This window comes from Rhineura floridana, chromosome 16 (assembly GCF_030035675.1).
Source record: "Rhineura floridana isolate rRhiFlo1 chromosome 16, rRhiFlo1.hap2, whole genome shotgun sequence".
In the NCBI taxonomy this organism is placed as follows: domain Eukaryota; kingdom Metazoa; phylum Chordata; class Lepidosauria; order Squamata; family Rhineuridae; genus Rhineura; species Rhineura floridana.
In genome coordinates, this window is record NC_084495.1 from 16,068,632 (window position 1) to 16,082,437 (window position 13,806).

General features: G+C 44.6%; 1 non-coding gene across 1 annotated transcript; it reads left to right on the forward strand.

Moving 5' to 3' along the window:
• Positions 1–4,036: 4,036 nt before the first annotated feature.
• TRNAA-AGC (transfer RNA alanine (anticodon AGC)) lies at positions 4,037–4,108 on the forward strand. The gene has a single exon. It is a non-coding gene; the product is annotated as a tRNA-Ala (tRNA).
• Positions 4,109–13,806: the final 9,698 nt, after the last annotated feature.

A 13,806-nucleotide genomic window follows, 5' to 3' on the forward strand; every position in this document is an offset into this window, starting at 1 on the left:
AGAGAACGAGAGCCAGTGTGATGTAGTGGTTAAGATGCTGTACTACGAACTGGGAGACCAGAATTCGAATCCCCACACAGCCATGAAGCTCACTGGGTGACCTTGGGCCAGTCACTGCCTCTCAGCCTCAGAGGAAGGCAATGGTAAACTCCCTCTGAATGCCGCTTACCGTGAAAACCCTATTCATAAGGTCGCCCATAGGTCAGAATTGACTTGAAGGCAGTCCACAGCCCTGGGCAGACTCAGCAGTTCCTTGTATGGCAAGCCTGGAGGGCCAATACATAACAAACCCCATGACCTTTGCTTTTTGCCTTTGCCTGGTCAACAGAGCAGTAGCTTCTGCCTGCTGTGCTTCAAGCAGAGCTTGGAAGATTACTTTTTAAAAGGAATAAATTACAGTTACATGGCCCCAAAAAGGAATAAATTACCATTACAATTACAATTGTTCTGAAAGGAATTGATTACTTTACCGTTACTCAAAAGTAGTCACTACAATTACACGTAAGTTACTTTAAAAAAAAGCTAGAGTGCCTACAAAGTGCTGGCCTTGGCTGCTGCACACTAAGGTGCCTAAACAACAGTAAAAATGAACACACACACACAGAGGTAGTAGAATAATTCTTTTTATCCATTAGATAGCAGTGGTGGTCTCTCTGCTGGTAAGGGAGGCGGAGAGGGAGGCAGAGGCCACTACTCAGATCTTTGCCCGTCAAACCATGTGCAACACACACACACACACACACTCAGCCAGCAAACATAATCTCTCTCACTCAACCACCTCCTGGACCCTGCCCTGCCACCAGCAAAGGGACACCCACTCAAGCAAACATTTTCCCCTGAGATGCAAAAAGTTAAAACACTGCAAATGCAGCAAAGTAGTCAGGGAGGGTGGCAGAGGCTGCTTTGCGTGCCAAGTGCAAACACAGTATTCACACACAAACACACACACATTGTCATTTTTCACCTCCACAGTACTTTATCTTCATTCTGCTGCTGTCTCCGTCTCCTTTATCCATGTTCTTGCCCTCTGGCTCCTTTCTCCCTCTACTCCATTCTTCTCCACCATCGTCCATGTTAACATTTTTTCTCTCCACTCCACCCCTGTCTCGCTCTCCACCTCCTCCCTCATCGCCTCCTACCTCTTGGAAGCAGAGCTTGGAAAAGTTTTTTTTTTGAACTACAACTCCCATCAGACCCAGCCAGCATGGCCACTGGATTGGGCTGGTGAGAGTTGTAGTTCAAAAAAGTAACTTTTCCAAGCTCTGGTTGGAAGTGAGGCAAGAGCAACTCCTGTTTTGTTCTTTTGTTTATGTTCCAGAAAGGAGATAGAGTTAGGGTCCTCCAGATGGCTAGGCTTGACTACCTTTACCTGTGATGCTCTAACTGACTTCCTTCCATTGTTAGACTAATATGCTTAGGGAAGCTTTTCTGCCCCTCCTCCTTTCACCCTTTCCTTTCTTCTCTTCTTCAACTGCCCGAGAGAGAGAAGACACCTTGACAATCTCTGCTAATATCTATACAAATTTACATAACACTACCCACCCTCAGAGCACAGGGTAAAAGTGATGCTGCACAGAAGCCCAGTTTGAGGCACATGATTTTCATCCACAAATCAGAGGAGCAGAAGACTTCCCCTGCTCCCGCCTCCAAGTAATGCTCCAAAGTAATGCTAGAAACATTACAATTACTCCTCAAAAGTAATAAAATTACTCCTCGTTCTATTACAACCAAAATACAAAGGAATTACCCACTCATTCCTCAAAAACGTAATAAATTACAAGTAATTCATTTTTTGTAACTAATTACTTCCAAGCTCTGGCTTCAAGCTATTGTGTCCATCCAACTCAAGTCATTGTCTTCAGAAACCGTAAACTGGAGAACCTACCCTCCGAGTTGAAATTCAGGGACAGCCTCCGACAATCCCAGCCTGGGCTAGACAGTTCATAAAGGTACATGGCTGTGGAAGACCAGAACCCATCCTGTTAGGCTTTGTTAATATTTGCAACTGTCAACCATCTGCCTCATGGGCAAGTCTTCTATCATTTTTGAGATTCTGAATGAAAGCCATTGTTCCCCAGTCTTTCCTGTTTGTATCAGATTATGGGCAGTGCAGATAATAGCTTCTCCTGGGATAACTTGGTTTCCTAATTTTCTTTTTCTTTTTCTTAACACTTCAAGGCGATTCCAAAGGAGAGTTGAATATTGTCTCCTAACAAGCTCAATTATTAAAGGATCTGCTAGTCTGTACAGAATGAGTCACCAAGACAGGCTGAACAGAGTAGATAATTCAACAAAGTCATATTCTATCAGTGCTTTGAACGACAGAAAGAAAAGAACCACATCAAAAATACTACTGCTCCCATGGACTCCAGTTTCTAAAGAGTTACTAAAACAAATCCTCTGATGCAGTCAGAGTGAAAGTTCTTGGCGTACAGCTGCTCTTTGAACATGTTGGTCTTCAAACAAGGAAGGCGAGACCCATGGCTGAAGGAGAAGGCAAGCATCTTGGGCAAAAAGGCTAACAGTGCTCCATAATTGAGCCATCATCAGGCAGACATCTAGCAAATTGCCACGAGGCCGCTTTCTATGGAAGGCTGCCTTTCAAAAATGGTTCAGCTAGTGCGGCATTGCAATGATGTACCTGTTGACCAGTTTTCCCTTTTATTTCACTGCCATGAAGCAACCATACAACCCAAACGATCAAGGGGCTAGAACATAAGAAGGACCTGCTGGATCAGGACAGTGGCCCATCTAGTCCAGCATCCTGTTCTCTCAGTGGCCTGCCAGAAGCCCTGATGGGAAGCCCACAAGCAGGACCTGAGCGCAAAGAGCACTCTCCCCTCCTGCAGTTTCCAGCAACTGCTGTTCCGCTGCTTCTGACAGTGGAAGATTGCCTCCCCCTATGAGGAAAGCTGACAACAGCTTTTTTGTTTTGGAAAATGAGTTGTTTGAGGGGAGGACATGATGGAGGTGTGTAAAATAATGCATGGGATGGAGAAAGTATTTTTCCCTCCTCACTCACAACACTAGAACCCAAAGGGGTCATCCAATTAAATTGAATGGAGAAAGATTCCGGACAGACAACAGGAAGCACTTCTTCACACAGTGGATAGGTCATCTATGGATTTCACTACCACAGGATATGGGGTGGCTGACAATCTGGATGACTTTTAAAGGGAATTAGATAAATTCATGGAGCATAAGGCTATCAATGGCTAAAATTGCCCCTCCCCCACAGTATCCAAAGACGTCTCTCTCTAGGACCAGCCATGACATCTGTCTTCACCCTGAGTCATATCCCAAACCATGAAGTGGACTGTGCTGGCCACTGCTGTTTCATTTTTGTTTCTTTCTTCCTTTTAGGGTTATCCGCTGATTAAAAGAATGTCTCAATGAATCATCTCCCTTTTAATTAATACTGGTTTGCTGATTAAATTAAAAATGATTCATCTCTTGGATGAATCAATTAAATTATTCAGAGGTCAAGCAGGAAAAGGGCAAATGATTCCCACGAGAACTGTGTCCATATCTGGGTCCATGGTCAGAGGGAGGGAAAGAAGAAGCCTGAAAACAAAGCAAAGCACAAGGGAAAAGTGCAACAAAAGCCTTTTGCAGACATTCTGGAACTAAGTATATGTCTTCTAGATTTGATTACCTTGAACGGTTGATAGTGTGTGAATTATGTGAATCGTTTCTCTGGTATCTTTCTATAACTGCAGGGATGGGTAACATTTTTCAGCCTGGGGACCGCATTTCCTCTTGGGCAACCTTCTGAGGGCCACATGGCAGTGGTGGGCAGGGCCAGTAGCAAAAGCAGACAGAACAATGAAGGGAACCCAAGATGTGGTTCCGAGGTAGTCACCAACCCAGACCTTCTGTGCCTTCACACTATATCCTGATGCCAGATAGAATTATCTGGACAAGCTCTTTCATACAGCTGCAAGAAGAGGCCCTATTTCAGTATTTCAAGTGGTGCTCTTCATTCCTAAATCTTTTCCAGATCAGGTGGGCATAGGTTTCCCAGATGATTTGGGAAGGGGCTGTAGCTCAGTGGTTGAGCATCTGCCTAGCATGCAGAAGATCCCAGGTTCAATCCTTGGCATCTCCAGGTAGGGCTGAGAGACACTCCTGTCTGAAATCCTGGCAAGCCACTGCCAGTCAGTGTAGTAGACAATACTGAGCTAGATTGGATCAATAGTATGACCCGATATACAGCATCTTCCTTTGTTCCTATGGTCCCTCTAACCTCTGGTAACTGTCCTAGCAGGAAAGAATTTTAGAGCATGTGGAAAGTGCTGTTGCTGTCAACACTGAGTAACCAAGCCAATCTCAATAACGCACAAACATAAGGAAAGGCTTTTGGAAAAGCACAAGTGGGACCTGCAAAAAAACTGTTAAGAACATAAGAACATCAAAAGAGTTTGCTGGATCAGGCCATTGGCCCATCTAGTCCAGCATCCTGTTCTCACAGTGGCCAACCAGATACAACCAGATGTTGCAGTGTATCCCTGTACCGTAAGGTTTCATGATTCCAGCCATTCCGTCCCCTAGCCTCCATTTTCCCCATAACTGACAATCAACTTATATGGTTACTGAGCACAATCAGTCTACAATGAACTGAGTTTTTTTGGGGGGCGGGGGGGGGCTCACTTTCTTTTTAAGCTATTTTTTATTTCTGGAAACCTTGGGTTCTCCCTGAGCATGCTGATACCTCCCTTTTGTTTCTCTGTAGCCCTGTTTTGGCTATATAACCATTGGCACCACCTGATGTTGGTATTATAAGAAGCTATAAACCCTGGTGACTCTCATTTTACTAACCAGGCACTATCCCTTGGGCAGCAGCAAAAGGTGTCAAACAATACTCCCCATTCCACAACAATTAAGTCAGTTAGGCAAATTTATTTCCCTCGGAGGTGGCCCTGTTGGTTGATTATATTACCGAGGCACAGTTTGCTCCTCTAAATGTCAAGAAAGACTTTGAGAATCTCCAGGAAAAGAAATTACATTTCCTGCAGCATTTATTCAGCACAGAGGGCTGCCTCAATGAAATATACTCTGAGCTGCCAAGCCAGTTATAAATTCCCCGGACTGTTGAGCTTAATCCTTTTTAATATGACTTCCTCCAGTGTGCTGAATTGTGTGTGTCCAATTTGTAAACAAGTTAATTTTATAGAAAAGCATTTTCACAGCAGTGAGCTACCTTTAAAAAGTATGGAGCATTCACAGCTCTGTGTCCGCTACTTTAATTCTGCTAATCAGCCATCCAAGGCCTTGTGGACTACTTTTTATTACAATGAATAGTCCCTAGCATGTGTTTGAGCGAGGGGGGGGAGAGGGAAGGACAGAATCAGAAGACATACATTTATCTCTGGTATAGTTTGTTTTCTCTGCATAAAAGGCCAGCAGCCTGCTATTGAGGGCGAGGCTATGAGCACTGATGTGTTAGTTTGATGGACATGCATTCAGCACATGACTGCCTTCAAGTCGATTCCGACTTATGGTGACCCTATGAATAGGATTTTCATGGTAAGCGGTATTCAGAGGTGGTTTACCATTGCCTTCCTCTATTCAGCACATACTGTATATCAATATGGCAATGAGCTTGTCAGGTCTGTGCAGTTGTTGTAATGCAATACTCATGCAAATCAGGATGGGATCTGAGGCTGATCTTGTTGAGCGGCATCCCTGACGATGCTGGAGGTGCTCCTTCAGATAGACTGGGCCAAAACCGTATAGGGTTTTAAAGGTCAAAACCAACACCTTGAATTGGGTTCGGTAAACAACCGGTAACCAGTGCAACTTCTTCAACACAGGAGTGATGTGATCTTGCCGGCGGCTGCCCTTAATCAGACGAGCCGCCGCATTCTGTACCAGTTGCAGCTTCCGGACCGTTTTCAAGGGTAACCCCACATAGAGTGCATTACAGTAGTCTAGGCGAGAGGTGACCAAGGCATGTACCACCGGTGGGAGCAGATGGTTGGGAAGGTAGGGGCGCAGCCCCCGTATCAGATGGAGTTGATACAGCACCCTCCGGCTCACAGCCGAGACTTGAGCCTCCATGGACAGCTGGGAGTCCAAAATGACCCCCAGGCTATGGACCTGGTCTTTCAGGGGCAAACGTACCCCATTGAGCACCAGGTCCACATCCCCCAACCTTCCCTTGTCTCCCACAAACAGTACCTCGGTCTTATCCGGGTTCAGCTTCAGCTTATTCCTTCCCTTCCAGCCACTCACCGACTCCAGACACTTGGACAGGGTTTCTACAGCCAACCTTGGTGAAGATTTAAATGAGAGATAGAGCTGCGTGTCATCCGCATACTGTTGACACTGCAGCCCAAATCTCCTGATGATTGCCCCCAGCAGCTTTATATAGATGTTAAACAGCATCGGGGAGAGGATAGAACCCTGTGGCACCCCACAAGTGAGAGGCCAAGGATCCGAAACCTCCTCCTCCAATGCTACTCTTTGCTACCTACCGAAGAGGAAGGAATGGAACCACTGTTTCATCCAAGAGTATTTGCAATTGCTGCACCACAACCCTCTCAATCACCTTCCCTAAAAATTGGATATTTGCAACCGGTCGGTAGTTGTCACAAACCAATGGGTCCATGGTGGACTTCTTTCAGGAGTGGCCGGATCACTGTCTCTTTCAAGGCAGCTGGAACCACTCCCTCCCGCAATGATGCATTGACCACACCCTGGATCCACTCGGTCAGACCCCCCTCGACAAGCTTTAATAAGCCAAGAAGGGAACCACTAACCCACAGTGCCTCCATCTTGCTAGGATTCAGACCCAGTTTATTGGCCCTCATCCAGCCCACCACCGAGTCCAGGCAGCAGTCAAGGGCTTGCATGGCCTCTCCCAATTCAGATGTTATGGAGAAATAGAGCTATTTCTCCATAACATCTGAACTGGGAGAGGCCATGCAGTATATTACAAGACTGTCATTATTTTGTTGGAGGGTATGACAGGAAGTGTGCCAATGAAGCTGAATGTTGGAAGCTCAGTGGTAGAGCATTTGCCTGCATGCAGAAGGTCCCAAATTCAATCCCTTGCATCTCCATGTAGGGCTGGGAGAGATTCCTTCCTGAGTCCCAGGACAGCGGCTGAGAGTCAGTGTAGACAATACAGCGTAGACAATGGATCAACGGTCTGACTCGTATAAGGCAGCTTCCTATGTACCTAAGATTCAGGGCAGACAAAAGAAAGTGCTTCTTCACAGAGCAGCAGCACACAAACTATGGAATCTGCTCCCACAAGAGACAGTAATGGCCATTGTGGAGAAATTTATAATCTCATCCTGCCTCTGGGATGGCTCTGGGAGCTAGGAGTTTTATAGGCCTCAGGTTAGCTTCAGTTCTGCTGCTTACAAAGCCTCATATTAAAGCCATATGATGCAGCTTGCCTAAAAGTGAAACCAAGTTACTTTGCAGCTAAGGAGTGAAAAGAGGAAGTCGTGGTCAGTACTATTCCACAGAACGCAGAGGAAACGGATGTTTTAAAATGCCAGGTTAGAATGCAGGGTTGAAACTTAGACATCAGATCACGGTTGTTTGAGGGACTTTCTCTACTGGCACATGGAAGGGGCAGGGTAACAATGTGATCAAGGACCACCCAGAAGGTGTATGATTTTACTAAGTTGGTAAACAATGTATGCTTTTGGAAATGACATATGTGTGACGTGTAACTCATTTATAAGCACCTGCTTTGCTTCTTTTTGGGAGAGCTGGTTATGGTGACCTCTCTCCCAATGATCATTGGTTTTGCGTTCTTGTCTTAATAAAACTCTGTCCTTTGGAGCACCTAAATTGTCTGAGGAGTTTTTCCTTCCACACCATCAACGTGGATGGCTTTCAAAGAGGGTTAGAGTGATTCATGGTGTCTGAAGCTATCAGCGGTGGCTACTAACCCTGATGGCTGTGTTCAGCCTCCACTGTTGGAGGCGGTAGGCTTCTGAATGTCAGTTGCTGGGAACCATAAGTGGGGAGAGTGCTGTTGCACTCAGGTCCTCCTTGCGGGTTTCCCATAGGTGTCTGGTCAAAATAGGTTGCTGGACTGAATGGGCCACTGGCCTGATCCAGCAGGCTCTTCTGATGTCCTTATGTGCCTACATGCAGTGAGGGAAAAGTCAGAATCCAATGATGACTCTGCCTCAAATGGTGCACCAAAGAAAGGAGAGTTCTGCATGCAGGATATATTATGCAGATCAAATACATTCGCCTATTTCAACTCTGCTTCTGCCTGGGCACGGAGCTACAGAGAACACTGCAGTGCTAATACCAGGCAGTCTTGCTCACCAGCTGCAGCCCCCAGAGGATCAGTCCTTATGCACTGTCTGCTTGCAGATCTGAATTTATAGGAATGGGTACAAAAATGTGTATACTAGGATAAAGTGTGGATACACGTTCATTAAATACCTCTGCATCCATAGAAGAATCAATCCTTTTTATTATACACACAAATGCACCACCCATCTCTGTTGGCAGTGACCCCTGCATCTTTCAGTAACAGTGTGAGTTTAGCCTTGAATGTCGTATTAACATAATGGAAAGGAACTCAGAAAAATCCCTGATGACCCTTTGCAAATGTACTTCTGCGTTTGCAAGATAACAATGCTGTTTGAACTCCATGATTTGTATCGATCCTGTTTAAAAAAGGAAGACTGGCATTCACTTGTTCAAACCTCATTTACCACTCAATCACCTTTCTTCATATCGCTTTGATTTCCAGCACAGTTGCCATTTAAGTGTTTGTGTTGGGAGAGGGGGAGGGGGCAATCATTTCCTTTCCTAACCTATTTGTTTGCTTGTTTTCTTTTAAAAAAAGAAAGTGAAATAAAAGGGATTATTTTATCTCTCATATAGGGATAGAGGAGAAATTCAATGTTTGCATTTGAAGGCAAACTTACTTAATTTGGATTTCTCTGCATTTTGCAGTGCAGTTCTCCAGCCAAGAAATGGGTGCAAAAATGCATATCCTCAGGTAAAGTGTGCATACAAATTCACAAATCTGTGAAAATAACAAAAAAGCATGATATTAGGGACAACTAGTTTGCAAAAAGCAGTTTTCTCCCCGGAACCAAGCTGGGGAATAAATGGTTAAAAGCTATGGACCAGACCAGCCCTACCATTAGGCAGAGTGAGGTAGCCGCCCCAGGCAGAAGATTATGGAAGATCGATGAGAAGCAGGTTCAAGGCATTCAAAGACAGGGAGGGTGCTACACAGCCTGGCCTGCACCTGCTAAGCTACACTGCTGCCCTTAGATGTATTGGAGGATGCTGTTCTGTCACCAGTTTTGAAGTAAAATTGAGCTGCCACTACAGTACAGCTGGTGTCTGTCTGTGGAATGAGGGTGCCATCTTGTCCTTCATCTCAGGCAGCAAAATGTCTCTGATGGGTTCTGGCTACAGAGCACACACACTCCTCTTTGTAAGCCCTCAACCCTCCCTCATATTGGAGAGCCAGTGTGGTATAGTGGTTAGGATGTTGGACTAGTGCCTGAGAGATCTGGTATCACCTCCCCATACAGCTCGGGATGACCCTTAGGCTGGTCACATGTTCTCAGCCTCACCTACCTCACAGGATTGTTGCGAGGATAAAATGGAGAAGGATAGAACTATGTATTCCACACTGAGCTCCTTGCAAGAAAAACCGAATATCAGTGTCATGATAAATAAGAATATATGCATGTGTGCACCAACTACAAGATTTGGTTTAGACCCCAATTCGGCAATGCTGGAAAATGATCCAATTCAGTCTGAAGTTCTTTGGAGGCTGCCCATTCAAATCGGGTCTGAATCCGAATCCCACCTCATAAAAACAGAACTCCATGCCTCCCCTAATGTGGGTACATTTTAAAATGGCTATAACTTTTAAAAAATATTTTACAAAATCAGATGAAATTTGTAAGCAATTGAGTTGCTTTATATTTTGGTAACCTTTCTGGGATTACCATCATGATGAAGCTTGATCTATAAAACTGGTTAATAAATAAAACAACGAATAACTCCTTCAGACTGCAGTTGGAGAAAACCATTTTAGACTCCTGGCAAATACAAAGGAAGCTGCTTTCTACCAAGCCAAAGTATTTGTCCATCTAGCCTAGTATTGTCTACACTAACTGGCAGCAACTCTCCAATGTTTCACACACAGAGAGGCCTATTTTCCATCACACATTACTTGCTCATTTTTAAGTGGAAATGCCAGGGAATGTAGCAGAGACCTTCTGCATGCAAAGCATGTGCCCTACCACTGAACAATGAACCTTCCCCTAAGTAGAAATCTAGCATAGCAAGGAGCAAGCTATTCCGATACTTTTTGTCCCTGGCGTGTTGCTTTTTCCTCATGCAGGGATTTTTGTATATGGGAATCACTCAGAAATGCCATTCCCCACCTGCAACCTGAAATGGTACAGTCCATTCTACCATGTCAGGACTCCACAATCTCATTTTACGATCTCTAGATCAGTACTCCTTTTCTAGAAAGGTTGTCAGATTTTTTCTTTCCTTTTTTTTTTTACATTGGATCTGCTGAGTCACTGTTCCTTTCTTTCCTGCTTTTGAAGTTGTGTTGGTTTTTTTAGAATTATGGATGATCAAGTCCTCTTGTTGCTTCAGCTTTAAAAAAAGGTTTGCAGCTGTGCAAAGGTGGAATAAAAATGATTTAATTTTTACAAAAGTTGAAATAAAAAAGATGGTTTTAGAGAAAAAAGTTTCACAAAGCATCTCAGCAAATAAACCACAATTCAATTTAAAAACCAGATAAAAACAAACATTTTATTACAGTTCAAAACATCACAAAATATTACTAAACTCTTTCAGATTAATTCATCTCTCTAGCTCCCTTCAGGCATTCTATAAGTGCACTGTCACTGTTCCAGTCACTCTTCACTAAGGATGGATGGATCTGTCAACTTCAGTTTTTCTCAATTTCTCATTTTTTCCAGTCTTCAGTTCTCCACATTCTGTATAGCTTGCAATTTTTTTATGATCCTCATGAACATTCATTAGCATTTTAGTGCAAATTTCTCCTAATATGCACATTTTGCAAGCAATTCTCCTTTACACTACATTTTATGTTGTTTTCATTTATGTATGCATTTTTATCCACTCTGCCCCCTAATATAGGCATTTTTGTACACATTATTTGGTTAGAGAACTGCATCCCAAAATTTGGAGATGTGTAGATTTCAAATGATAGCTATGTTTCAGTTTGCTGATGGTTTCAGAAAGTGCGGATTCCGTTGGCTCACTAAAACCTGAATCATACTGAATTTCTCCCCCATCTCTACCCTCCACAAGTTGTAGGCTGAAAGTCAGAAGCAGAAAGCCTCCTGTAGTCATGGCAGACTCTCTATATGTTTTAGAACTCTGGAAAAATCAGGGTTGTAAAAGGCATAGGGATCCTCCAGAAAGCAAGGAGGCTCCCTGCTACATACGTTTGTCCTGATGCCCTCCAGCCTATGCAAGGATGACCAGCTCTGGAATGTGAATGATGCTGGTGAGTGAGATGTTTGTGAATAGGATGGTTAAGTTAACAATGTGGCTTTAATGCAGTCTTACTGGCTCGTAATTATGTGTGCCACATGCCATCCCTGGCCAGATTAGAGAACTATGGGGAAACTAGCAAGGAATCTTCTAAAAAACAATAGACCAGAGGGGGTCATGAGGTACCCATCTGGCCCATATTTCCTGAATATGGCCACCTCCACAAATTTTGGACTCCAACTCCCAATAAACCTATCAAGCATGACCAATGGTTGGGGATAATGGGGGCTAGTCTGGACATAATAACAAGCAAGATTCCTTAATAATGCAAGGGTATCCATGGATGCTGACTCCAAGTAACCAGGTTCCCCATCGCCTCTCAGAACACTAGGCAAAGCTAGTAGCATGAAGCCTCTGAAAGCTCAGAGGGAGCTTGGCCCTCTTACATTTGGTGACTGTCCCCTTAGCTACAGTTTTTATTATGCTGCAGGGGGTGTAATTTGGCTAAAAGTGGAGGGATTCTGGGGCTGGGGTTTGTGGATTTCCCTAAGAGCTCCCACGCACACCTTTTCGCCATCCCCATCATTCAAGCACTGCGTTCAGCGAGGAGATCCTTGTGAGCATGTAACTACATTGAGCCTTCTTCACTCACATACGCATTATGAAACCATGTGGTATGAAGACCTGGATAATTCTGTAAGACAATTTCATATATCGACATACGTATAAAAATACATGGAATACATGCGCACATACGTGCGCATACACATTCTATTCTCATGTAAACATTAACACCCTTAGCTGTAGGTTATTCCAAATTACACTGACTGGAAGCCACTTGACATCCTAAGTGAATGTAAAACACATGATCCAACCTGCATTTGAGTATCCAGGAAATCAATGAAGCCAACAAACTGAACTGTGTTTTTGGATTTGTTTGTTTGCTTCAAACAATATTAGGACCTCATCTCCCACTGGGAAAAGAGCCCTCACTTTCATTATATGGGGATCAGGGTCAGTTTCAATGGCCCACATCAGTGGTGGCTGATCCATTAGGGTCACTGGGGCACTGCCCCACCAACTGCAGCCTGCCTTCAAGCCAGCCTCCACTGGCCTGCCGTCATATTTACAACCAGTCCATGGGGTGGCCCTGTCTGTCAGCGTTCTTTTCCTTAGTCTCAGTACTGCCTTTGTAGAAGGCAACAGGGAAGAAGATGGGGGCAAAATGAGAATCAGTTAGCCCGGCCTGTCATTGGCTTTGGCTCCACCTACTGTTGGGCTTCCTGCTTTCCGCCCTACCCAGTCCCAGTGGGTACCAGCCACCCCTGGCCCACACCAGGTGAGGAGGGAGTCACTGAGAAAAGGGGTCCACAGAGGGTATCTTGCCCAAGGAACATCCATGGATGGAAACTGATTCTAGCCGTGGACAAGCCAGGAGAATCAACAACAATTCTGTTATGCAAAACAGGAGGAGGAAGGAAGGATTTGGGGGGGGGATATATGGCAGAATTTGATCCAGTCTATCAATAACTTTCTTTTGAGCTATACATATTACAGTAATCTCCAGTTCCATTGAAGCTAAAATTCAGCAAGGTTGAGAGTTGCCACAGAACCTGTTTTCACAGTGCCAGCCCAAGAAATGAAGCAGAGGCCAAATGCAACCCCCTCCCCCAGGTAGGGCCAGTTCCTGCCTTCATCTATCTTCTTGAGGGCAGGTTGCTTAACCCTGCTGCTACATGGTAGGGCCGGCCCTGTGTTTCCAGAGCAATGTCTCGGGTTTGGAACATGGAAAAACATGAAAGAGGAGACAGTGCATTTGAGCATGTGCAAATGTACCTTTCTTTCAGAGCTGGGTGATCGCAAACACCTAAGCCACATCTGGAATTCTGAGTCAAGTGTTTCTTCATTAGAAGACACGGCCTCTGGGCTGCTTTGGCCTCTACTGCTTTTCTTATTTGTTTTGTTTTTTAATTCCTCTAACCGAGGGATGCTAGAGACATAGCTGAAGAAATGAACACCTTTTCATCGCTGTTCTATCATCTTGATGTCCTGTTTGCAGGCTTCCCTGAAGCATTTGGCTGCACACTGTCAGAAACACAATGCTGGGCCAGACCGGCCCTTGACCTGATCCAGCAGGCCTCTTCTTATGCTCTTAAGAACATAACAAAAGACTTCACAAAATTCGTCACCAAAAGAGGGTGAGGATGCAATTAGCTGCCTTTCCTAGGTGCACCTGTCCATCCCAAACGTCTCTCCAGGACTGATCTGCATTGACATGCCCATCAAATGCTCCAGAGTGCTGTCATTAGTCACCAGTAG